The sequence below is a fragment of the Crocodylus siamensis genome, chromosome 2 (assembly GCF_052110815.1).
Source record: "Crocodylus siamensis isolate JL-2025a chromosome 2, ASM5211081v1, whole genome shotgun sequence".
Taxonomy (NCBI): domain Eukaryota; kingdom Metazoa; phylum Chordata; order Crocodylia; family Crocodylidae; genus Crocodylus; species Crocodylus siamensis.
Window position 1 is genome coordinate 279315070 of NC_143396.1, and position 24305 is coordinate 279339374.

The 24305-nt window shown below is 45.9% G+C and overlaps 1 protein-coding gene across 1 annotated transcript in view; it reads right to left on the minus strand.

Moving 5' to 3' along the window:
* Window positions 1–24305, minus strand: part of AHNAK2 (AHNAK nucleoprotein 2) — a 99598-nt gene that overhangs the window by 24144 nt on the left and 51149 nt on the right. Inside the window, 2 exon segments of the mRNA XM_090034156.1 lie at window positions 418–513; window positions 1111–1193. The gene's annotated coding sequence lies outside the window, so the exon portion shown is untranslated.

The window sequence follows — 24305 nt, forward strand, 5'->3', positions numbered from 1 at the left end:
ATATGTAAACTCAAACTTGACAGGCTTTTTTTTTAAGTTTATATCTTCCAGAAAATTATGACTGTCATGAACTTCTCTATCCTATCTCCAATGAGGAACAAAATGGGGGGAAACAAACTTTTATTGCTTAATGGATACAGCCAAATAGCAAAATAAGCATGTTTCTTACTGTAAAGTTGTATGTTGCTTATCATACCTCTTTCTTCACAATGAAATTTCAGAACTAACCTAAAGCTCTCTTGTTCATCAATAAAATGAGACACACTAGTTGTTAAGTTCAAATCCCAGTCTAAGAGGATACAGTAAGTTCAAATCCCAGTCTAAGAGAGCGGGGTTTTTGCTAGTGACTCTAAACCGATAAAACTTCCACCAACAATGATCCAAGGGTAACAGGTAGCCCTGGGGCGCATGTCTTGCCTTTTTGTTAAAATATTCTTCTTCTATGGAATATTCATAAACTGGAGAGGATCCTTGTGGCCTTGGTCGTATGTCTTCTATTGTCACTTCATTGACCTGCAAGAAAGAAATGGAAGGGATGAGGGACAAGGGCTCTTCATTGTTAAGTAAAGTTATCCAAATTTCTTGGCAGGTATCATCAGATACAGAATGGCCATTCGTTCTTTCCTCTGTAAGCAAACAAATGGGATGAAAGCAACAAAGGAGAGCATCAACGACAGAGGTAATACTTTTACAACTTCTTTAATTTTGGAATACAGGAAACTTTTGATTTAATGCTTTAGAAATTCAATCAAAATAGGGAGGTATTAGTAATTACAAGAGGATATGATGACTTGCTTTACACCTTTTTTAAGTGCTAATTTTTGTCCCTCTAATGACCTCAAGTATGGAGAAAAGCCGTATAAATGTGCTTTAAATAAAAAATCATAAAGAAGACACTAGACCTCAGACTTGCACTTTTACTGCCAAATTACAGTATACCAAGTTCTGTCCTTTAGGATTCTGTATTTCTGAAGATCAGAAGGTAGATCTGGACCTCAGAACATCTCCCAAAACAGAAATACTAATAGCAGCATCTTTGTTAAAAAAAAAAAAAATCAATAAATTAAACAATTACTTATGCTTTCAGGACCTAATGGTAACATAACTCACAGAATCATCTTCTTCTGCATCAGCATCAGCGTCAGCATCAGCATCCGCATCAGACTCTGCTGGTCTCAGCTGTCTGCCGGAAGCTGGAAACAACACAAAAGCCATCAACACCTGCGCAGCTAACAGAGTGTCAGGACAGTGAGTTTTACTAAGAGCCAGATTTACAGAGCAATACAGTTATGGAAAGTGTTCAGAGTCTGATTTCCAGTCGTTTAAATCCAACCTTTATGTCAAGGTTTCTCAAATAGCACCATGCTGGTCTCCCTTAAGATGCAAAAAATATTCAGGTGTCCACAGATACAGATATTGTGGTAAAAATGAAAGCAAGAAAACCTGATCCGGAAAAAGTATATTAGGAACTGGCGCAAACAGTCTGAATTACAGGAAGGGTTGAGCCTGATGATAAGACAGGGACTGAGCATCAGGATCTCAGTGCTTTGGTCCAAGTTAATCAGTTGACTGATCCTGTGGTCTATGCGCAGAGCCGACCCAAGGGGGTGCGGGGCAAATGAGCCTGTGCAGGGCCCCTTTAACACTGTGTGGGACCATGGGACCCCCGCCAAGGCAGGGTATGGCAGTGCCGTAGCAATGAAATTTGGCACCCAGGGCCAAGCAGATGCCATGTGCCCCCGACACGAAGCCAGGGGCATGCGGTGGGGGGCGGTGAGCAGCTGGATGCTTCTTCCATGGCGCAGGGCTGAGGCACCAGCTCCAGGCAGGCCCCACGGCCGCTTCGCCTGGCTCCACGGAGCCCCCCTAAGTGCAGGGCCCAGGGCGGTCACCCTGATTCGCCCTACCCAAGGGATGCTCTGTCGACGTGGTCCTGTTTTTCTACACCTGTAATTGTATAGCCTGAAATGCTGTGTTTTCGCATACAGAGAATACCCCTGAGTATGACGTGCACCGTGTTTTTGAAAGGCACTGCACGGAAAAATGTTCTTCTAAGTAACTGAATAGCAGCAGGTAGAGAAACTAGCCTGCTGCCAGCCCTATCCACCGGATGGGGCTCATAGATCAACCCGCCTGCCAGCCCGGTTCAGCCCACCAGGTTTAAGGTTGGGCACTGGGTTTGAGGTTGTGCAGGGGGACCAATTCAGCATGCTAGGTCTGAGGTTGCATGCCAGGTTCAGCTGTAGATTTGAACACACGTGCCAGCCTGATCCAGCACATGGGGCGATATTATTCAGCAACGGGGTTCCCCAAGGATCCAAAGATTTGGCAGCGGGGCATTGGTAGAGGAGCTATAATAATTGCTATGGCTCCTTGTGCCACTCTGAGAGCCACAGCAATTAATGCTGCCACTGCTCCCCTGCCACCAAATAATAATGCACAAGGCAGTCTCCCCTGACTGGTTGGGTGCGTGTGTGGGTGGGGGGAAATGCATGTGCTTTATGAAAGAAAATACAGTAATAATTCTTGAGATGTATTCACAGCCCTGGTTAGCAAGGTGTTAACCCTGAAGCGTAATGATGCATTTAAATATGAACGTTAACTATTTAATGTAGGTTCTTTCAGCACAAGGAACTAATGTAGATTTCTGATCTATAAGGCTTAGTACCACGCCTGGGAGATGTGGGTTACCAAGGTAGGAAAACTGCTCAGCTCATCAAGTCACATCTGCCTTTGTATGTTCATATTTTCCCTACTGCTAAAAGATTAAACTGCTGCTTTGGTAGTAAAGCTCAGAGGCGCTGCTGTAGTTTTTTGAGCATTACAAGCCCCTTTTCACCTAAACTGCTACTACGAAAAAAAATCTGCAGTGTACTCAAAATTTAAAAGAAGTTAAAGTAATAAATGTAAGTTATTTATCATCATATCATCCCCCGTGTGGGAATGCAGTCAGGAAGGCCAACTGCACCTTGTCATGCATCCACAGATGCATCTCGAGCAGGTCCAGGGAGGTGATCGTCCCCCTCTATGTGACATTGGTCAGGCCGCAGTTGGAGTACTGCGTCCAGTTCTGGGTGCCGCACTTCAGGAGGGATGTCGACAGCATGGAGAGGGTCCAGAGGAGGCCACTCGCATGATCAGGGGGCAGCAGGGCAGGCCCAATGAGGAGAGGCTACAGGACCTGAACCTGTTCAGCCTCCACAAGAGAAGGCCGAGGGGGGATCTTGTGGCCTGTTACAAACTAGTCAGGGGGGACCAGCAGGCACTGGGGGAGTCACTGTTCCCCCGAACACTGCCAGGAGTGACCAGGAACAGTGGTCACAAGCTGGCAGAGGGTAGATTTAGCCTAGGTATCAGGAGGTGCTACTTCATGGTCAGGGCGGCTAGGATCTGCAACCAACTTCCAAGAGAAGTGGTGCTGGCTCCTACCCTGGGGGTCTTTAAGAGGAGGTAGATGAACACCTTGCTGGGGTCATTTGACCCCAGTACTCTTTCCTGCCATGGCAGGGGGTCGGACTCAATGGTCTGTTCAGGTCCCTTCTGACCCTATTAACTATGAAACTATATTAATTATGAAAAATAGTTTGCCCAGCTAATATTATGCTGATTGCTTTATCTTTGGAATAATAATTCAATTAAAGCCACAGTGTTTGAATTGTATTTGACTCTGCCAAGGAATTCCCAGATCGCTGCTCAGCTGAGTGGAGTGATACTGCAGAAGCCAGGAGACTTTTTATTCATCTGCAAAAACCAAAACAGGCACAGCTTTAGGGTATTCACTGGGGGGAAAATACCCACATACAGACACTGCAGCTCAGCAGAATGACTTAAGACACAATCATTCGGATCCGTTAAGTTGCTTACTCCCCAAGACGTGAAATGCAGGACTTGAAGTCCTAGTCCTGCTAGGTTAATTATAGCACTGAGTGGAAGTTTCTGGGAATAATGTAGCTACTGGAAGGCAGAAAGGAAAGAATTATCAGTAAAGGTTCTAGGGGCTGATTCATCTCTGGGCTCCTGGTTTGCATCCGTGTTACTGACTTGAATGAAGTTTCCCCTGCTTGAAACAGGAGCAAAGCATGAGTGACTCAGGCCTTCTATTTTCAAAACCAGAACGGCTCAATATACTGCAGATGACTGATTTAGCTCTTCAGGAAGCCTGCACTTTTTCTCCTGAATTGACACCAGTTACCAGAGGAGTTCTGGTTAAAATTCAGTTAAACTACAAGAAACATTTTCAACAAAATACATTAAACTCAGGAACCCAATAAGTATGGTCTGTATCCAGCTCCCACAGTTCAAACACAAGCCATCTGACTTGGCTACTAAGATCTAAGGGAATTAAGCATCCAGTTCTTACGAACTTTTAGTTAAAGATGGCAGCCTATTCTTCATGTGCCCCTTTGAAAACCTCAGCTGAGCCTGCTGTTCCTGATGCTATTCCTGTCTATGTGTGTGGTGGGATTCTCAGGTTCTTCAGGGCAAGCATAGATAAATTGAACTGCTGAGAATAAAATAACAGTTGTTTTTCACTGTAAGTGAAAAAATTCCCAACAGTGTACTGGAAATTAGTAGGCCTGTGAGAATAGGGAACTATTCGATTTGGGTTAGGCTGATTTGGATGCCAGAGATTTGATTTGGAGATCAGAATCGTTTTTCCGATTCGATTCGGCCAAATCGCTTTGGAAAAGATTCGGAGCTGATTTGGCGATTCGGCCATAGAGTATAATGAGGAATCAATAAAATATCTATAACTGTGTCATCTTTTGGCTGATTCAGATGAAACTTGCAGAGATGGTAGCTTCTGCTGAGGGCATGACACATGCCAAGTTTCAAGGTGATAGGTCCAGGGGGTTCTGAGAAACTGCACCCCAAATTTCTGAAAGCAAAACTTCTGTCACGTGTATGTTAAGCTACAATGGGGTGATAACTGCAGGGGTGGTAGCCCCTGCTGAGGCCACAAAGCCTGCCATGTTTCAAGGAGATAGGTGTAGGGGTTTGGGGGGAACTGCACCCCAAATTCTTGAAAGTAAAACTCATGTCACATGTATGTGTTAACTGTTAAGCCACAGTGGGGTCAAAACTGGAGGCATGCTAGCCCCTGGTGAGGCCACAAAGGCTGCCAAGTTTCAAGGAGTCAGGTGCAGGGGCTTGGGGGAAAGTGCACCTCAAGCTGCGGACAAGCAACACTCGTGACATGGGTGACAACGTGCGTGTTAAGGCGCAGCAGGGTGACAGCTGCAGGCCTGCTAGCCCCTGCTGTGGCCACAAAGCCTGCCAGCTGTCAAGGAGATGGGGTCAGGGGTTTCTGGGTTCTGGGGCCCTGCACCTCTAGCTGCTGACAGGCAAAACTCGTGACATGGGTGCTTGTGCAACTGTGTCTGATTTGGGGCATGGCGGGGGGTGGGGAGAACTACTGCAGGCCTGGCTGCTAGGCCCTGCTGCGGCCACGAAGCCTGCCAGCTGTTAAAGAGATAGGGGCTCTGGGGCCCTGCACCCCTAGCTGCTGACAGGCAAAACTCGTAATATGGGTGCTTGTGGAACTGACTGTCTCTGTCTCGGGGCAGTTGACTGTCTGTATTGGTACTTTCCTCTCCTTAGTCTGTGGGTTTGTAGGTGTTAATCCTTGTGCATTAACTCGTTATCTAGTAGCTAGCTACTGTGTATTGACTACTGAGCTGGTCCCTGAGTGAATCATGATTGATTGGTAACACAGTAGCTTAGCAGCCAGGCCTGCAGTAGTTCCCCCCCACCATGCCCCAAGACAGACACAGTCCCACAAGCACCTATGACATGAGTTTTGCCTGTCAGCAGCTAGAGGTGCAGAGCCCCACAACCCAGAAGCCCCTGCACCTATCTCCTTGATACCTGACAGACTTTGTGGCCTCTGCAGGGGCTAGAAGGCCTGCAGCTTTCACCTTGCTGCGCCTTAACACACACAGTGTCATTCATGTCACAAATTTTGCTGATCTGCAGTGTGAGGTGCAGTTTCCCCCAAACTCCTACACCTATCACCCTGAAACTTGGCACACATCATGCTCAAGGCTACCATCCCTGAAAGGTAGCAGAGGCTACCACCCCTGAAAGTTTCATCTGAATCAGCCAACAGACAACAAAGTTATAGATATTTCATTAATTCCCCATTATACCCTATGGCCAAATCTCCTAATCTTTTCCAAATCTTTTCTGAATAGATTCAGAAGCTGCAAACAGATTCGGAAAGCCTAAAACTTCCAGCAATTCAATTCGGATTCATAGATTCGGCTTCCAAATCATCTGAATCATCTCTGAATCCAAATCATGATCCGAAGGTTTGCACAGCCCTTGCAATTAGGTATTAGTTACTCTTCTTTTTTAGGGATATTATAAATCTGATGCTGCCCACTCTAAATGTGCCTAGAGGTTCTCCAAAAGATGTACAGAAATGCAGTCATGTTCAGTTTAAGAAGCAAATCTATCCACAACTGTAAAGGACCCTACTCTCTAAGTTCTGAGTAGTACCGAAGAAGGTATTCCTGTGCACCATTTCTAAATGGCCATCTCCCTTTATGGCAGGACCATTTCTTCCTGAGAAATTAGGAACCCAAGCCCCTATCCTCAGGATTTATACAGAAGTGATTGGGGTGGTATTAAGGTGTAGCCATTTGTTCCAGCTATTTACCCTTCAAGGAGCTCTGTTTGTCATGCCACTGAAGGAATAGGAGGCTGTCCCCAACTTTCCAGCCTATGCACAGGCCAGTTGCTCTCTAGACTAGCCAGGCCTCTGTTCAACCTCCTTATGCAGCCATCTCAGACAAATATGCCTCTTGCTACCACTGAAACCTGGGCCTGAATTTGGCCTGAATTTTTCATATTTCACAAGATACTAAAAACAAACCCATAAAAATAAGAACCACGCCGATGAATTCCATTTTAAGCAAAGCTTTCGTTCGCTCTACTCAAATAATTGAGCCAAGAAACTATGATTCATGTGCATGTCATTTTCATGCTCCAAACAGCCATAATGCCAACATTTCATAGGTTTTAAAACTCTTTCATAAATCCTGGACAATGAAAGCTTTGTCCAAAATGTTTTCATAAACAAGCAGGAATTTACATCCATAACCACATCTCAGAGCCACTGGATTGATTTTAGAACAAGGGAATTATTTGACAGTAAGCAGTAGGCGTTATACAGAATGGAACAATGGCATATCACATGATTCAAAACCATGTTAGTGTGTTAAAATAAAATTTTGCTGATCATGCCTCTCTAATGTGGCCAGCTCAATTTGCCTGGTTTGAAGGCCTAAGCAGTGCCAATGTTACAACAAATGACAATTGCTAAAAAGCTCCAGCTGAGACATTTTCATGAAAAATTAAAGTGTGATAGGGCAATCTAATCCTAGCTGCTGTGCTTGTTGATTGTATGCCCTCACTCAATCCCAGCCTGAATTTTTCCCTGTTGGGCCCAACATGCAAACATATTTGCATGTGAGCAATTTTGCTCATTTAGGTAGTTTCATTTATGTCTATGCACAGGTTTAAAGTGTTTAAATTTTTATAGAATGAGCCTCTTAGACTGGCTCCTTATTGCCAAATTCGCTTGTTTATTTGTTCGTTTGTTTTATTTTTACTGTGAAACAACTAACATATAAGATGTACTTTATCTTTACTAGGATATTTACATGGCTATTTAATATGGACTAGGGTACACGGATTAAAAATATATTTTCCCCTAGTATAAACAAGGGCATAGCTGGAATCTTGCAAACAAGGCATAGGACTTCCATAGACCTGCTAACAGGTGTTAAAACTACAAGTGTTGTCTTCACTAGGATTGTTGACTTATGTTCGTTGCCTCATTAGCTGCCACAAGGGGAGTACACACCTATTCTTCTCATGTAGATGCATCCATAAGTGTTTGCAGGACTAGTCAGAAATTAAAGCAGACTCTGCCTTCCCACATCCGGACCGGCTGTATCACAGCTTGGGTACATAGATTTTTGTGCAGGTGGTGATGCATTTTTTTGGCCATTTTGCAAATCTTGCAATAATCATAAATGTAAATTGGCTCCACTAGAAATATTCCACCCAGAGAGAAATAGAGTATTTGTGTAGGCCTGGAGTTATAAATTGCACTGAGGACAGATCCTCAGCTGGACTGACTCAGAGCATAGAAATAACAGTGCAGGGTGCTGCATATGTGAGGGCCTGCAAAATTAGCATATTGGTGGATTTTAAACTAGCACCTATAAGAATAAAACCACTGCTGGCTGTACTGCATCCCACTGGAATATACCTCGTGTTTAGCTTCATGTCTTTAGTAACTCCACATATGTGCCTATTCACTTGTACCCTCGTGTGACTGATGGTGGCTAGTGAACAACTTCATGAGCCTACATATTTTTTTTTAATCTTAAACCCCTTTTTTACAAAGCACAGTACTGCTGCAGGCTGCACAACATATTCTTCCACTGTAAGAAGCAATTTATACAAAGAGCACAGGAGAAAACAGTTAATTATTTCCAAGACCTTTCCCTGCTCTTTTCAATACATGCATCATTAGTTATTTTTTCCTAGCCCACGCTTTCTCTCTTCAAGGCATCCTGACTATCCGGGCTCCTCCTCTCAAACTCCTTGCCCTTAGGAACACACCTGCTCTGAGAGCTGCCATTTGTAATCAACAGCCACTTTCACTTCACTTTCTCTCAAAATGCTAAATTTTGACTATGCAAATTTGCAGTTGAGGTTCTTCACGAACACAGTTCAGCACGTGCTCAAATCCCACTGACTCCAATTAAACTTTAGCATGTGCTAGAAGTTCAGCATGTGCTCCACCTTCCTGAATGGGCAACCTTTCCTGAATCAGGCTTTGGTTTGTGCAACAGCAGGATGGATGAAAAGTCTACCCATTGTGTGGCTGGAATAGCTGTGGTGTATTTCCTGGTGATGGTGAGGGCACTTCAACCTTGTTCTTTTTGTCCTTTATACCTTCACTGTTCCTCTTCCCCCAGTCTCTTTCCACTCCCTTCCTCCACTGTCTCCATCAGCTTTTGCAATTTTATTTAGAGAGAGGTAGTTAGACATGTTAGTCTGAAGTTAGGCAGGGTAGAGGTCGGATCTGATGAAGTGAGCTCTGGCTCCCAAAAGCTTATGCATCTCTGATTCGGTCTATAAGGTCTACCTCTACTTGGCCTTCTGTTATGATTGGATTATTAGAATCTGTTACTTTAATTGGCCTGTGTGTGTGTGTGTGCGTGTGTGTGTGCGCGTGCGCATGCGCGTGTGTTGTAGGAGTGAGATCTCAGCAGACTGCATCTTTAAGGATTGGTCACTAATTGTGATACCCTATCAAAGAAATGCCTAGCCAATCATGACACAACATTGGAGGGTCAGTATTAACAGCTGGACTCTATGACTTTTGGGGTTTGTTCTGCTTCACATTCTCATAAAGGGAAATTTAAGCTTTTCATTTCATTAAAAGCCATCATAGATAAACCAGAACAAAGTTATGACTAGGGTGAAACAAACCAATGCCCTTCCACTCACCATTTTCTGCCCAGAAGCATGACTCTGCAATATATAAATGACTCTCTGCACATTTGTTTATTTTATTGGCACCTTGCAGAAGCTACTGTGATAAAGAGTTACCACTATAAGCGGAACCACTTTCTTTTTCCTAACTGTATCATTTCACTCAGCTACTCAGCATTTGCCAGCCCGTGTGTTATGCAAATGGTATATCCAGCATAAAAATAGTTATTCTACCCAGTGTCATCACCAGCCTAAAATATTCCCCTGGATTTCCCCTAGAGTTCTCTTTGTACAGCTCAATTTACAAATGGAAGTGATGAGCTAATGCTACATTAGAGTAAAAAGCCCAGCACTTCTGTAAGCTGCAAGATCTATAGTTACAAAAGAAAACCACAGTGGACCTCCTGTTCAAGAGTGCAGTCTTGATTTGACATGACGGATTAAAACATCTGATTTGATGGATGGTAAAAAGACGTTAGCTCAGATTCAAGGTGCCAGGGCTTTTTTTATCTTAACTGGACACAAGAACACAAACAATAACATCTGAGACTACAGAAGAAAAGCAAGGTGACTCAGTGCCTGCCCTTTACGTTTTCCTCTTCCCAGTGCAATGCTTTCCTCAGAAGAGCAACCTAGAAAACTTCCTGATTATTACTGGTGTCATTCCTCTTTTTACTGGTTGTACTGATGCACAAGCACTGCGATGAGCCTGTGCAGAATCTTCCCCGATTCAAACCCTGATAGGTTAGACATTTTGACTGGCAAGTTTCTCCTCTCGGGGCAGCCAGGGATCTCGGCTATTAAGGAAACATCCTGCTAAAGTTACTGGCTAATGATAAAATGCATTTGAAAACAAAAAAATAAAAAGGGTGTTTTGGGTGCTTTTCCTGAGACACTGCAGTGAACTGTAAGGCACATGCTTCCTGGTTTTAAAATAGTCTCTGTATACCTGGACCAGAATGCCCCTAGGCTAATGGAAATCTTCCATAAGCATCTTTAGACTATGTCAGCTGAGGGTTGCAGGATGCATATTCTATAGAGATTTTCTTGGACAGGGCTGGCCAACCTGTGGCACGCAGGAGCACAGGTAATCTCTATGTGTGGCGTGTGGTAGATCAGGGAGGGGACAGGCAGCACAGTGACAGACAGTAGGGCTGTGCAAATAGCACTGTTTCATTTCAACTTCCGTTTTGATGGAACAGCATTTCGTTTCAAGTTTCATTTAATTAAAACCACTGTTCCATTTCATTTCGTCAAAACTGTTTCAATGTTTCGCCCATAGGTTATAATGGGGAAGCATGAAACTGCCAATAATGTTGTCATTTTGTGCCGGATTCAGAGAAACTCACAGGGATGGTAGCTCCTTCTAAGGCCATGAAGACTGCCAAGTGTCAAGGATATAGGTGCAGGGGTTTCTGGGAAACTGTACCTCAAAGTCTTGACAGCAAAACTTGTGTCACATGTGTATGTTAAGACATGGGGGAGGGGTGAAAACTGCAGGGATGGAGGCCCCTGCTGAGGCCACAAAGTCTGCCAAGTTTCAAGGAGATAGGTGTGGGGGTTTCTGGGAAACTGCACCTCAGGCTGCAGACAAGCAGAACTTGTGATGTGTGACTGTATGTGTGTTAAGCCACAATGGGGTGAAAACTGCAGGGATGGTAGCCCCTGCTGAGGCCACAAAGTCTGCCAAGTTTCAAGGAGATAGATGGAAGGGTTTCTGGAAAACTTCACCTCAAACTGTTCTGAGCAAAACTTGTGTCACCTGTAAGTGTGAAGGCACAGAGAAAGCACAGTTCAAACAATGCTTTTTACACTGTTTTTCCACCCCTCCCTCAGAGCACTGGGATTGGAAGGGACCTCAGGAAAGGATCACAGCCACTGGCCAGCTACACAGTCAATATCAGAGCTGTCCTTCCCCACCCTTCCCCCTCCCTCCTTACTTTCTGTTTCCCTGCAGGCAAGCCTAGCTTCGAAACTTGAAACATTTCAAAACTTTCAACACATTTCGACTGCCCTCGTTTCATTTCAAGGCTGTTTCAAAGCCTTTTGTTTTGTTTCGATTTCATTGTTTTGAGCTCAAAATGAGTTGAAACAGCGTCAAAACAAAACAGTCAGCAAAATTTTATACAGCCCTAACAGGTAGGACAAGGAGCAGAAAACAGAACAGCAGATTGGGCAGGAAGCAGGAAACAGACCAGAGTGGTAGCTGGGGAGGTACAGAGGTAATATGTGGCATGCCTGCTATACAGGTTGCCACTCCACTGTCCTAAAACAGTAGTTTAACCCCAGCCCTGCTCCCTGAAGGTGGAGAGGCCTGAACACAGCTGAGCACTGCACTTTTGGAGAACTGTTCCAGTCCAGAGAAAGGAAATGTATTCATCTGCTTAACGTCCACCTTTAATTCCACCCTCCACTGGGCTACATTATGGTCAAGGGGCCTTTGAGGCCAAAAAGAGCTCATTTATATAGCCAACAGCACACCAGGAAGTGCTGTCAGTAGCATCGCATCTAGCCAACTTTGTGTCCCCAGCCTCAGTGCAGGTACCCACCTACAGCTGGTTTGACTGAGGACAGCCCTGAACAGCTGTTTAGAGTCAGGTCTGAACTCACGCCCCTGGAGCTATAGCAATTTTTTTACCTCTCTGCTGTGACACCCAGGAAGGTGGCAGATAGGATATGGAGGTCTCATGTCAAGGGTAGGACTGCCTTTCCCATTAGCCCAGCAGAGGAGAGTGGGGCTACCTTGGTTGAGTGACAGCCAGGGAGACAGTGCAAACAGAGGTGTACTCCCACAGGCACTCCATCACCTCCACCAGGAAGTTCCCACCCATCACTCAGGATCTCAGAGGAGAAACCCAGCTGGAAAAAGATTTTTGTCAAGGCATCCATGCCCACAGGGACCTCTGTGGGAGCTAGGGCAACTGGGTACCACCATCACAAATCCACAAGAGTCAGGATATATTTCTTCCCTCTTTGAGACTTATGCCTTAAAGGGCCCACAATGTCTATTCCCACTCTTCGGAAGGCTTGATCAATGATAGGAAGGGACTATAGGGGAGCTTTTCTCTTAACCCCACTCTTGCCCATCAACTGGCATGTCTCACATGATCTGCAGTAGTCCATAACTTCCTGGCTAGTCTGGGCCAATACATGTTTGCCAGCAGCTGTTAGCGAGTCCAGCCCATCCATGCCCATGTGACCAGCACAGGGTAAATAATGAGCCACAATAAGCAATTGCTGCCTGACCTTATGTGGTACCACAAGGTGGCGATAGGGATCCCAAGACTCTGCATGGCTCTTAAGTACCAATAACTGATAAAGGAGTCCCTTATCTCAGACCAGCTCGTCCCTCCTATCTGGGGTAAAATCTGTTTCCTGCTCCTCAGCCATCTGTCAAAGTTAAAGGACAACACTGGCCCCCATGTCCACTTCCCCAATGATGGTACTCCCACACACTATTACCTCTGCCCTGTGGGAGGCCATCACCTCCTCTAAGTTTGTAATCTTGTAGATACAGATGCACCCCTCAGAGTGTCTATAGCTGTTGCTCGATTGACATGCCTACTGGAAATGCTCAGCTTTGGGCAGTTGGACTTGAAGTGACCAGACTCCCCACAGTTGAAGCAATCCCTCCACTCCAATTTGGGTGCATTGACCAAATCTGGGGTGGCCTTGTGCTTTGCAGGGGGAGGCCCATTCTTCTGTTTTGGGATGGCCCTACCTTCCCCCCTATTTGGACCCATTTCTGGTCCTTCCCAAAGTGGAGAGGCCTTCTGTCCAGTCCTTCTCGATTGAGCAACAGCTGATCTGCAATTACAGGAACTGCCCTGGCTGTTTTGGGGTGCCTATCCTTGACTAGAGGTGCGTATAGATGAAAGTGGGGCCGTAAATTGAAGTGGCGGGTTTTAAAAAACACCGCTTTAATTTAGGGCTGATTAAACCTCTGTGTCATGCACACGCCCTGCTGACTTACCTGCCTCTGGAAGGGAGGGAAGGGTGAGCTGCTGGTGGGCAGAGCGGTCCCCTAGCTGTTGGAGGGGAGCGGGGGCTGGTGCTTCCCCCTGCAGCAGCGGTGGCCCCCCCCGCAAGTGGCACCTGCCTGCAGCCACCCAGTGCAGGCAGTCCTGGGAGGCACCACAGCCATGGAGGGAAGCACCAGCCCCCACACAGCTCAGGCAGGCAGACCAGAGGCTCCAGCGGGGAGAAAAAAAAGATCAGGCTCACCACTTTTCTTTGGTGGAGCTTACTTTGCCAGGCAGCTGTCAGGCTACCTGCAGGGCTTCCTGCAGAGCCACAGAGCCCGGTGCTTCGCTCCATAGCTGTAGAGGCAGCAAACTAAAACTCCCCTGAGGAGTTTATTTAAGGTGTGTTACGCTGCTCAATTTAAGGTGCATTACGCCGCTCAATTTCCTACAGCGGCTGGAATTAACGTGCAATATGTTGCCGAGGCGTGCAAACACCAACACCGTTAAAGTGGTGCAAAAACATTTAGCCTGCTTTAAAGTGTCATACACACACGCCCATTTATTCATCTACACATGGCCTAGGTGTTTAATCTCCTTAGAGCACCTGAAATAGAACTGGTCCAGAACCATAAGTGTGTTCACCTCCTCTGTGGTGTTAGCTTTGGCTTCCTTCAGCCATTTACAATAAGCTTCCTCTAACTGGGCTGCAAACTCGGTCATAGACTTTCCCTGCAATGAGGTAGTATTATGACGGAACCTATCTGGCCCCAACCTATACTTCTGAAACCCGGCCTCTTTAAAAGTGGCATAGTTAGCCACAGGCTTAGTGGGGAGACTGTCCAGGACAGCAGCTGGTTCACTCGATACCAGTCCAGCAACATATTTCAAGAACTCCTCCTCTTTCACTTCCCAACGCTTTGCTTGTTTTTCTAAGTTGCTCAGAAACACTTCTGGATCCTCTCCGTCTTTGTACGGGGTGAAGATCCTGGGTTTCACTCTGGGGGGGTGCAGCTGACATCGACTGGGGTGGACCATTCCCATCTCCATCGCCTCACTGCAACCAGAGTAGTGTGAGCTCATGCTCGCACTTGTGCTGCTCCTCATGCTGGCACTCTTCCTCCTTTTCCACTTGCTCCATCTTGTGCATCTGGAGCTGGAGCTTTCACTCCTCATGCTTGCATTGGGCCTCCTTTTCTGCCAGCTTCATTTCTCAGAGGCAATTTTTCTCTTGGGGAATTTCTAGCTCTGTGGGTTTCTAATTCACGGGGGTGATAATGGGTGGAGGAGGTCACTTGGCCTGATCATTGTCCTGCAGGACTTTAATCCTTTTTCTTTTGCCCTTTTTGTATTTGGAGACCTCTCCCCTTCATTTCCTTCACCAGGTCATTCACGGTTAGGTGGTCATACTTGTTAGCCATCCCAGCTAGCTACCCTGTCCAGTTGACCCGATGCCAAATTAAGGTTTTGTTTGCTCAAGGGTTTTCGCTGACTCAATTTCCTCCCCTGGATTATGCTTTCCAGACAGCAGTCTATGGGATCCCACTGCTAATACCACATGTGGCAGGCTAGTAGCAGGCGCTACTATGCTGGGCCACCCACATCACTGTGCCCGGTCCACAACCACTCTTCAGGAGTCTCCCCAGGGGCACCTACATCTGGCCCTCCCCCTTCCTGGAGCATACCTGCAAGCCTGAGGCAACGTAGCCATCACCCAGGCCTTGGTCTCCATTAGGACTCTGTGCCCCCCGGGGTATACAGACCCTGCTGGACTTGCGGTTGCTTTGCCCACTGGTAATATTTCTGGGTGCCTCTTATAGCTTGAAGCCTCCTAGGGTAATCTTAGGTGTGTCAGAGGTACTTAATAAACAGCCAAGCTCTTCTGTGAACAGAAGGGCATCTCTGACCCCTCTCCCCACATATGTTCACAGCTAGACATGCTGAGCCAAATAGCCTTTTAATGATCAAAGAGAAAGAATAGAAAAAGGGGTATCACAATGGAAGTTAAGAGAAAAACACGTTGAGCAATTTCCAATCAACTGAGTCTTGCAAATATGAGCTCAGTGGCTCTTTTCATACGCAACTTCCTACACATAGATCATAATTTCTGGCTAGATTCTACTTACATATCAGCCTCAGGCAGCTGCCTGAGGTACGATGCTTGTCTGTGTTCCAAGATGCCTGCTTATGGAGGGACTATCCCCCACCCCCAGACCAGGTGACGTAACCCTTAAATAACTTTTCTGCCCTCATTACCTGGTTCCAATCAGGAACAAGCATTATTTGATGCAGACCAATCCTTTTAAAAGTCATCAGCATCCCTAGGTGGAGGGACCACACAGCTGGTCCCACACATATCTTGGTGGAAAAACTAGGACAAAGGATCTGGACACAGGAAGGGGGGATGGAAGGAGGTCCTCTCCAGCCCAGTCACCTAGGTGACCATGCTGCCCTAAGAGCACATAGTATAGAACAGGAGGGGGTGAGTGGGCTGTCCCAATGCAGGGCAGGGAGAGATTTCTTCACAAGAGGCACTTGATATTGCTGAAACGAAGCAGGCTAGAAGGCACTCAGCACAGAAGAATAAGGGCTATGTCAGGAGCCACAGCCCTATGGAGTGCCCATGGAAGCAGAGAGCATGTCTGTATTTGCTACTGTGCTTTACTGTCTGTAAAGCATCCAGGCTGGTTAGCCCTGTGTTAAACCTCCAGGGCTTTGTCACTGCTTGTGCTTTAATGATCCGTGACCGCTGCATTCTGCCAGTGAACGGCTCTATGAGGAATTTAGATCACAGCCTCCATATCTAAAAGCAGGGCCGCCTCCCTGAGTGAACTAGTGGAGTAGCTCTACCAGATTAACCACTCTGTAGACAGCCACCAACCTTCAGCTGCCCAGACACACAAAGCACTTTCCTGCAGCAGATCAGCCTGCCCCTTTGCTCGCCTGCCCAGCCCTGTACATGCACAGCTTGTATTCCTGCAGTGCAGCTGTACAGGGAGTTGGCATCCCGTTCTGTTTCCACTGGACTCCAGGAAAATGGTGCCACTGATTTCAACAGGTGCTGCAGCAGGTACAAACTCTTTCAGGCACTTTGTGGTCTGGTTGGAAGCCTGTATGCCAACAAATGCAAAGTGCGCCAACATGGAGAGAGAAATGGGGTTTCTGAAAGACTGGACTCAGCTCTGTGAGATTTTATGAAACCTTTCCCTCGAGTAAAGCAACTGCCAGTGAAAGGTGAGGAAGAAAACCAGTACTATCCAAGCAGAGCTCCTCCTGACAGGGGTGCTAAATGAGCCACAGGTGTGGGAAAGGACGGGTGACTACTGAAGACCAGGTGTTTCTTGTTGTGTGTTGCTCAGACATAAAACCCCTATGAAGGGCACAACTGCTCACCAGCAGGACACTGGGAACAAGGTACTTGCTGGCATGGTGACATATTTCTAATATACCTTTCAAGACAAATTTAGCAGAAGTTGGAGGCTTTCTCCACTTCAGTTATATTTTAGACAAGAGCTATATATGAAGGGGTTTCTTTCCACACCTTTGGTTCCCACTTGCCAGAGCAAAGTTTCCCAGCTCCCAAGTAAACTAGTTTCATTGAACTACCATTTTTAGAGATGCTTGACTGAGGAATACTGAAGAGTGTTTATGCCCTTTTTCCTGACCTACATAAGAAGTGTGGTTTGGTGGGGCCCACAAACCTCTTGTGTGTGCCAGGATAAAATCATTGTTATGAATAGAGTGCATTCAGGCTAACACCCAAAAAAAATGTTTTCCAGGGGAGGTGCAGTAGTTGGCAGCGAATCCTTCAGCAGATGTCTATCAAGGAAATATTGACATAAAGCTATCACCGAAGGTTGACAGCCAAAGGGACATCAAGAGTACCCAGCAGTAATGGTAAGTGCCTGTCTTTATTTTTGTCTCTTCAGGTTGGGGAAGAAGTATGGTCTTAAGGCTACAAAACTGTGGTTTGAGATTCAAAGACTCTGTTCCCATGTCGCTCCACTCAGTGGTTTTGGGGATGACTGTGTCATGTTGTTTGGCTTTGTTCTGAATTTTCCTTTGTTGGAGAGAGGAAGCATACTTTTTCTGGATAAATAGACTTTTATATTTTCTTGGCTTGGGCTAGCGGGAATTTTTCTATCTCCATATTTTGATGTGGTAGGATGGGACACTGACATGTGTTTTCCTTTCTGGATGTATTTACTGAATGTCCCAGAGCGTGTCGTAATTGTGGTGAAAATCTCCGGATATTAGAACAGTCTTCTAATAGTTGAGTTACCATCGGTTAGGGGATTTTTTCCCCTCAAGGTCTATGACGCTTCTGTTTCAGTTTCAGTAGATTTGTCACAACTTCTGGACTCCTCTAAAATGTTCTTGCTGAAATCTGAAGGGGCAGAAATGGGGTCAGGCATTAGTGCCCAACAGAGCATGTCCTTGAAAATGTTCAGAATTCATGAGCTCCTCAGTGATACTTAGCAATCTGCCATCATGGGTGGTGGTGGGGAGCTCACCACTTGCTTGACTAAAGCCTACATTCATGGTTATGCTGTTGTCCAGGCAATGCTTTCAAGGATCATGTTGGCCCATTGGGTGTTTTGGATTTTAATGGGACCTTGAAACTATGCACCTACCCGAGGCCTTAACTCTCAGACTTTCCAAATTGCAGAATAACAAAGTAGCCTTTGTCAAAACCGCGATCCAGATGTTTTGTTCCAGGTAATCACATTGCAGCCTCTTTCCCATAATAAACTTGGCCCTCATTAGTCCAATCCAGTTGTTCTCAACCTTTTTCGACTCAGGCCACCCCTCAATAGACTTGAGGCACCCCTGAGAAAACGCCACCTATTAGTTTTCACTTGTGTTTTTTGACTACAGAAAAAATAGAGCAATTCTTCAGTAGCAAGGAACTCAGAAAAGCCAGAGCAAGTCAGAATGGTTTTGACACTATGGATTATTTCTTGCAATCTCCAGCTGTGTCACATGAGCATGGACCTTTGGCTCCCCTGGGACAACTAGCAGGGTGGACACCTTGTGCCTGTGCCACACACCCCCTGGCATGTGGCAGGTTACCCCGGGTGGGGTAGGGGAGGCTGGGGCCAGTACTAAGCTGGCCCCAGAAGCCTTACTGGGGATCCTGGGGGCTTCCTGGGGCTGCAGCAGTGGTGAGTGGTGGTCCTGCTGCTCAGAGCCTGGACAGCAGCCTGGCTCTGGCCATCCAGGCTCTGGCTTTGAGTGGCATGTGCTGCCCTGACAAGCGTCACTCTGCCTTTTTTTTTACTGGTTTATTTGACCCCTGGATATCCCATCTAAAAAAAATCCCCCTGCTGCTCCCTTGCAGTGCAGAGAATATGCAGTATGTGGTGCTGCAGACGTGTCTGTGGTGCCACATACTGCATGGCCACGTTTGTCTGGACACAGCCTCTGGGTTTATCTGGTGAATCGTGTTTGCACTCTAACAATGCTCACATTGAATAGCACCCTGAAGCACCTTTGAAAAGACCTCAAGGCACCCCGGTGGAGAATCACTGCACTAATCCGAATGCGTTGGACTATTCCTGTAGACCCCAAACTCTCTCATTCCATGCCCTCCATTTTAGACAGTGGTGCCTGCAGCACTTACCATGACTCATCCAGAAATGCAGATAGGCAGTACGTGATTAAAGTCCAGAAAGTGCAAGTACATTACCTATCCAGCATTTCTACATCTCGCTGCCTCACTGCACCGAAGAGCCTGCCTGCACGTTCCCCACAGTAAATTTCCTGTTCCACCACACATCTCAGCCCTGTGCTGATTTAAAAAATTGATCAAGTAAATAAATAAAAAATGAATGTACTGCTTGTGAAGCATGCTAGATTGGCAGCCGTGGAGACAGCAGTCTTCTGTCTAACCTCTACTCGGGTACAGCATGAGCAACACTACTGACTTCCCTGCACCATCTCCCACTATAACCCAGCACTGACCTGGAGAAGTGGCAAGAAAATTAGATTCATCCTTGTGCTCTCAAGAGGGAGGAGGGGAGGAGCAAAAGGTGGAAAAAATAGTCCTGAGCATGTGTTTTGTGAACACTGTGCTACCGTGGATTAAAACCGAGACCATCAGCCCATATCCTGGATAACATTACATGCCTCGTAGTAAAATAAGTTGTAATTTATAGATGTTACTTAACAGCAGGCTGAGGGAGTTGGACACTGGGGGATGGTCCCTCAATTATGTAGCAGCAGTCGGTTAGTTAGTCAGAGAGAGACCATGGGTCTGCAGAGGTTGCCTACCACTCCATAATAAAGTTCATTTTTGTTAGGTCTTATTCATGTGTGACTGTACTTATTGAACCTAGTGATCACATAACAGGTGATATGGGCTTTATAGGGCTGTTATAACTCTGGCTTTGAACTGCTGATCAGACCAGCTTTCCTCTGCATGCATGATCTGAGAAAAGAGAAAATATCTTGCTAGAACCAAAATACCAAGAAAATAAAAATCAAACTTCATCTGGTGTTGTAAAGAAATCTCATTGTTCACCCAGACTTGTGTTTACCTTTCTCGCACTGGTAACGGTCAGTACAAGAGCAAATGCAGATACATATCAAAATGACTTGAACAATGTTACTTTGCACTTCACTGCCTCAAACATTCCCTTGCAAAATAGGAGTGAAATGAAAATCATGCAGCTTTTGTACAGCTCTTTGTATAAATACTTACTCCTGAGAATGAGGAAAAGGTAGGCTTACTTAGGCCAGACTCTTTTGACATAAAACATCACAAAAGAAAAAACTGTTTTCAATTTAAGTGTAGTGTTATATGCAATTAAAGGGAGAGTGGTAAACAGCAGTAATTGACCCTGGGAAAATATTTTACAGCAATGGTAACGTAGCTAGTTACCTAAGTTTAATTAAATAAAAATTGTTTCTGCGGAGAGACAATGGCAGTATATTTTTGGCAGCAAATAATATTTGGCACAGCACACCTTCCTTTATTTGTATGTGCTTCAATGTGGAGGAAGCCTTTAAAATGCAGCGAGAGTTTCTGGAATTTGTAAGCTTTGGGTCCAAAGAAGGCTGCATGTGAAAGCTAGTTTTGCAGATGAATTCATCTTGGGTGCAACTCCACTGAGTTCCCCAAAATTGATATTTGATTGGGTTGACTTTACGGGCCAGATTTTTCCAAGTCTTCAGGAGAAGAGTTGGGGCCAGACTGTCCAATCAGCTCAATTCTTATTTAAGCACACATAAAAAGCAGCCAAGTTTTCAAAAGAGCAACTTCCATTGTGACACTGGCCAGGCTTCCAAACCAGCTGGCAATCAACACACCACACCCTTGGGAAAAATCTTCACTGCTTCTTTTAAATAGGAGCAGGGGAGTTGCACTGTGGATGCATTTGTCCCAGTGAGTCCTAACCATGCGATGATATGCTTTGAAAAACAACTTGTATATATTGCAGCAATCTAAGTCAGAGGAGTACAAGTTTATTATCCGTTTCTCTGTAACCACTATGACATAATTATGCTAAATTAAATTTTCTATCACTCAAAGAGAATTAAGTGAATTTCAAGTAACATAACTGCGGATTCACAATAGGGGGGTTATTTGTGTATAAAAATATTACGTATGTAACATAATTTGTATTATATTCGATATATAAAAATAATCCCTCTATTGTGCATCTGCAGTTGTGTTGCTTGAAATGTGCATAATTCTCTTCAATTGACTGAACAGTTAATTTAGCATAATTAGATCATAGTGGTTACAGAAAAACAGACGATAAACATGACCTGTCTGACTTAGCTGAAGATTCAAATGTTTTTTGCAACAATTCATGATTTTTAATTGATTTTTAGCTCTCTTTTTTTGCCCCTCTTAGGGCTGAACTGACTGCACCAAATATACGCTCACATTGGTTTGTTGTTGTTGGGTAACAGAAGCAAATACAGTTCAGTTAAATCCAAAACAAGAAAACAGCCGAGCAGAGTTCAGTTTTATGTTTGACAGAGATTATTAAAACTAGTGAGGGGACAACTGGATAGCATACCTCTGGTTCATGTCCTGGATTTCCTTTTATCTTAAATTGTGGAGAAAATAACTGCATTTCAGTTCTGACAGCTAATAGGCGGTGAATGATTTGCAAAGGGTGGGAACTGTTTTAAGGATCTAAAAATAGTGTTTCTTGCTTTGCATTACTAATCCTGGTGCTGATTCCAAACAGACAAAGCAGTTTTGCTAACTAGCACAAAACGGTGTCTTTCGGGAATATGTAACCGGGCCCCTCTACATGTGCAGGTAAAGGCACAATGGGATCTAATGTGTGATTTGAGCCCCCCGCTGTGCCACACATGCATGGCTGGAGGCACGATTGTGGGATTGCACATTAGATCCCCCTGCACCTTATCCCCTGGGCAGGGCAGACCCGGATTGTGATCCTGGGTTCCTCCTTCACTAGTTCCCACGGCTGCGAGCCCCACAGCCAATGGGGCTCACAGTGGGGGCAGCGTTCCCTGTAGCCCCCACTGCACGCCCCACACCCAATGTGGGTTGCGGGGCTCCCAGCAGGGCAGTGCCAGGAACGCTGCTGCTGCTGTGAACCTCAGGAGGTGCAGGGCTCGCAGCAGGGACAACACCGCCGCCGCTGAGCAGGGCTCGCAGAGGTGGCAGCGCTCTCCCCGTTGCACCTGCCGCAAGCCTACGACAATGCCCTTGGGAGCCCTGCAGCCACAGCCAACAAGGCTCACAGTGGCGGGAGCATTTGCAGTTATTTGCCCAGCACCTGAGAAGACCGGGAACATTGCCCCCACTGCGAGCCTTGTCAGCTCTGGGGTGGGCAGTGGGTGGCGCGTTGATGGGGCTCCCAGCCACAAGGGAACATTTGATGTATGTTCATTTACCAGCGTGATTAAAACAAACTGTCGCTACACTTTTTTTTTTGTGGAATAACTTGGTAGCTTACTGCTTGTTTTATCGTGCCATTCCTTGGTTGAATTGATAGCTGAGTCACAACTTAAGGCATGATTAAATAAAAAGGGGGCCACAGTTTTGTTACCGTGGAGGCCTACTGACACTGCAAAGCTCAACTTATTTTGTGAAATGCAGTACATCAGAGTCCGTTCTTTCCGGATTTACAGTACCAGACTTTGTCCTGCGAAGAATATTAGTTCCATGATCAGGGATGAGGCATGAAGGAGTGTAAATGAAACTCCCTGCTCTGATTCTGGTCTGGCGGCAATATAAATCCATAATAACTCCACTGAGGTAACCAGAGTTATACCAGTACAAACCCAGCAAAGGTGCAAATCACCTGCACTTACAGACCTAGCCCATGCTACAAAGTGCACCTGCACTCAAACCTCTCTGCAGCAGCAGAACCCCTCTTTCTGCTGGTGGAGTTGCACCTCTTCTTCCAAGCAGGCCAAGGCAGCTGGCAGAAGATGTGGAGACCTTTCCTCCCCTTTCTGCCAATGGTAGTGGTTCCTTCAACAGCTGGTGCCTTGCCAGAGTGCACCTACTGTGCTATGCAGCTGCTACAGTGGATCTTCACCGAGCAGGGGTTGGCAACATGCTGCCCCCAGGCTGGATCTGGCCCATGGACATGAGGCTTCAAAGGTGTGGGGCTTCAGCTGTGGGCACTCTCCTCATGCTGTCAGAGGGATGGGGACAGCCCACCAGCTGTGGGTGCTCCTCCTGTGCCACTGTGGAAACCAGCGGTAGCAGTAGCTCATTGCCTGGGATGGGATCCAGGGTGGATCGTTCCAGCCCACAGCCAGAAGTTGCCTGCCCCTGACTTAGAGCCTCTGGAAGTGTATGGATTTGTACGTACTCTGGAAACTGGGCAATGGCAGCTTCTGTCTGCTGCTAGCATTTCTGGCAGAGGCTGCTAAGTACACACAAGGCTTCTTTAAGCTTGTACGTCTCTATGCTATGCCTCGCTCAACAGCTCCAACAATGGATGGTCATGACCTCCTGTAGTTGTCTCTTCTTGCCTATAGGAGCAGCAAGGTACAGTAGACCTCTTCCCCAACATCCTGTACCTGGATGCCTGAGAAGCTCCCTTATAGCCAGTATCAGTCCTCTCCTCTCCTCCTCCAGCCTGGTGGAGCCACCCCAAATAGCAGAAGGAATTAGTCTGAAGTGTGCTAAGTGTGCTTTGGGTTTCATCTTGCAGCACTGCACAAACACAACAGTAAGGGGGAACAGCACTCCATCTAGCAAGGACTGCAGAGCATTATCCCTGTAAGCAAGTGAAGGAGGAGCAGTCTGAAAGTGGGAATAAGGAAAGCCATGACTGAACATAGTCCTAAAGAGACTTCCACTCTTGCTTCTTGGGTAGTATAGCTCTAGGTGCCTAAGTGTCCAAGGCTTTCTGCATGGTGGTGAGCAGAAACAAATTAATGTGTCTCTCCCTAGTTCCAAAAATTGGTCAGAAAAATAGGCTGGATCTGGCAAACTTTTGCTACTGAGTAATGAGGCGCCTCACTGACTTTACTGTGGTTATGTCCAATATAAAGCGCTCTGCCCAGTAGCAACAGCTTGCAAAGTGGGACTACAGTCAGTAAAACCAAAAGAGAGGATGACTTCACCACTTGGCTTTATCTTATCCAGTCTGCTTTTCATAAGGCCAAAAACTCATTCACTGTCTCTTCAGTCAACAAAAAAATAACTATTGAAGCCTGGACCATTATTGCATCTCAATATACAAGCTTCAGGATTTTTCTTATTAACCCTGATTCCCATAGCAATTTATTCTCTATCCTGGTAACTAAAATATTTTAGCTCTATATGGTGCTTTGAGAGTCAGATTAAATAGGGCCTTATTAAATGTTGCACTCTGAGCTGCT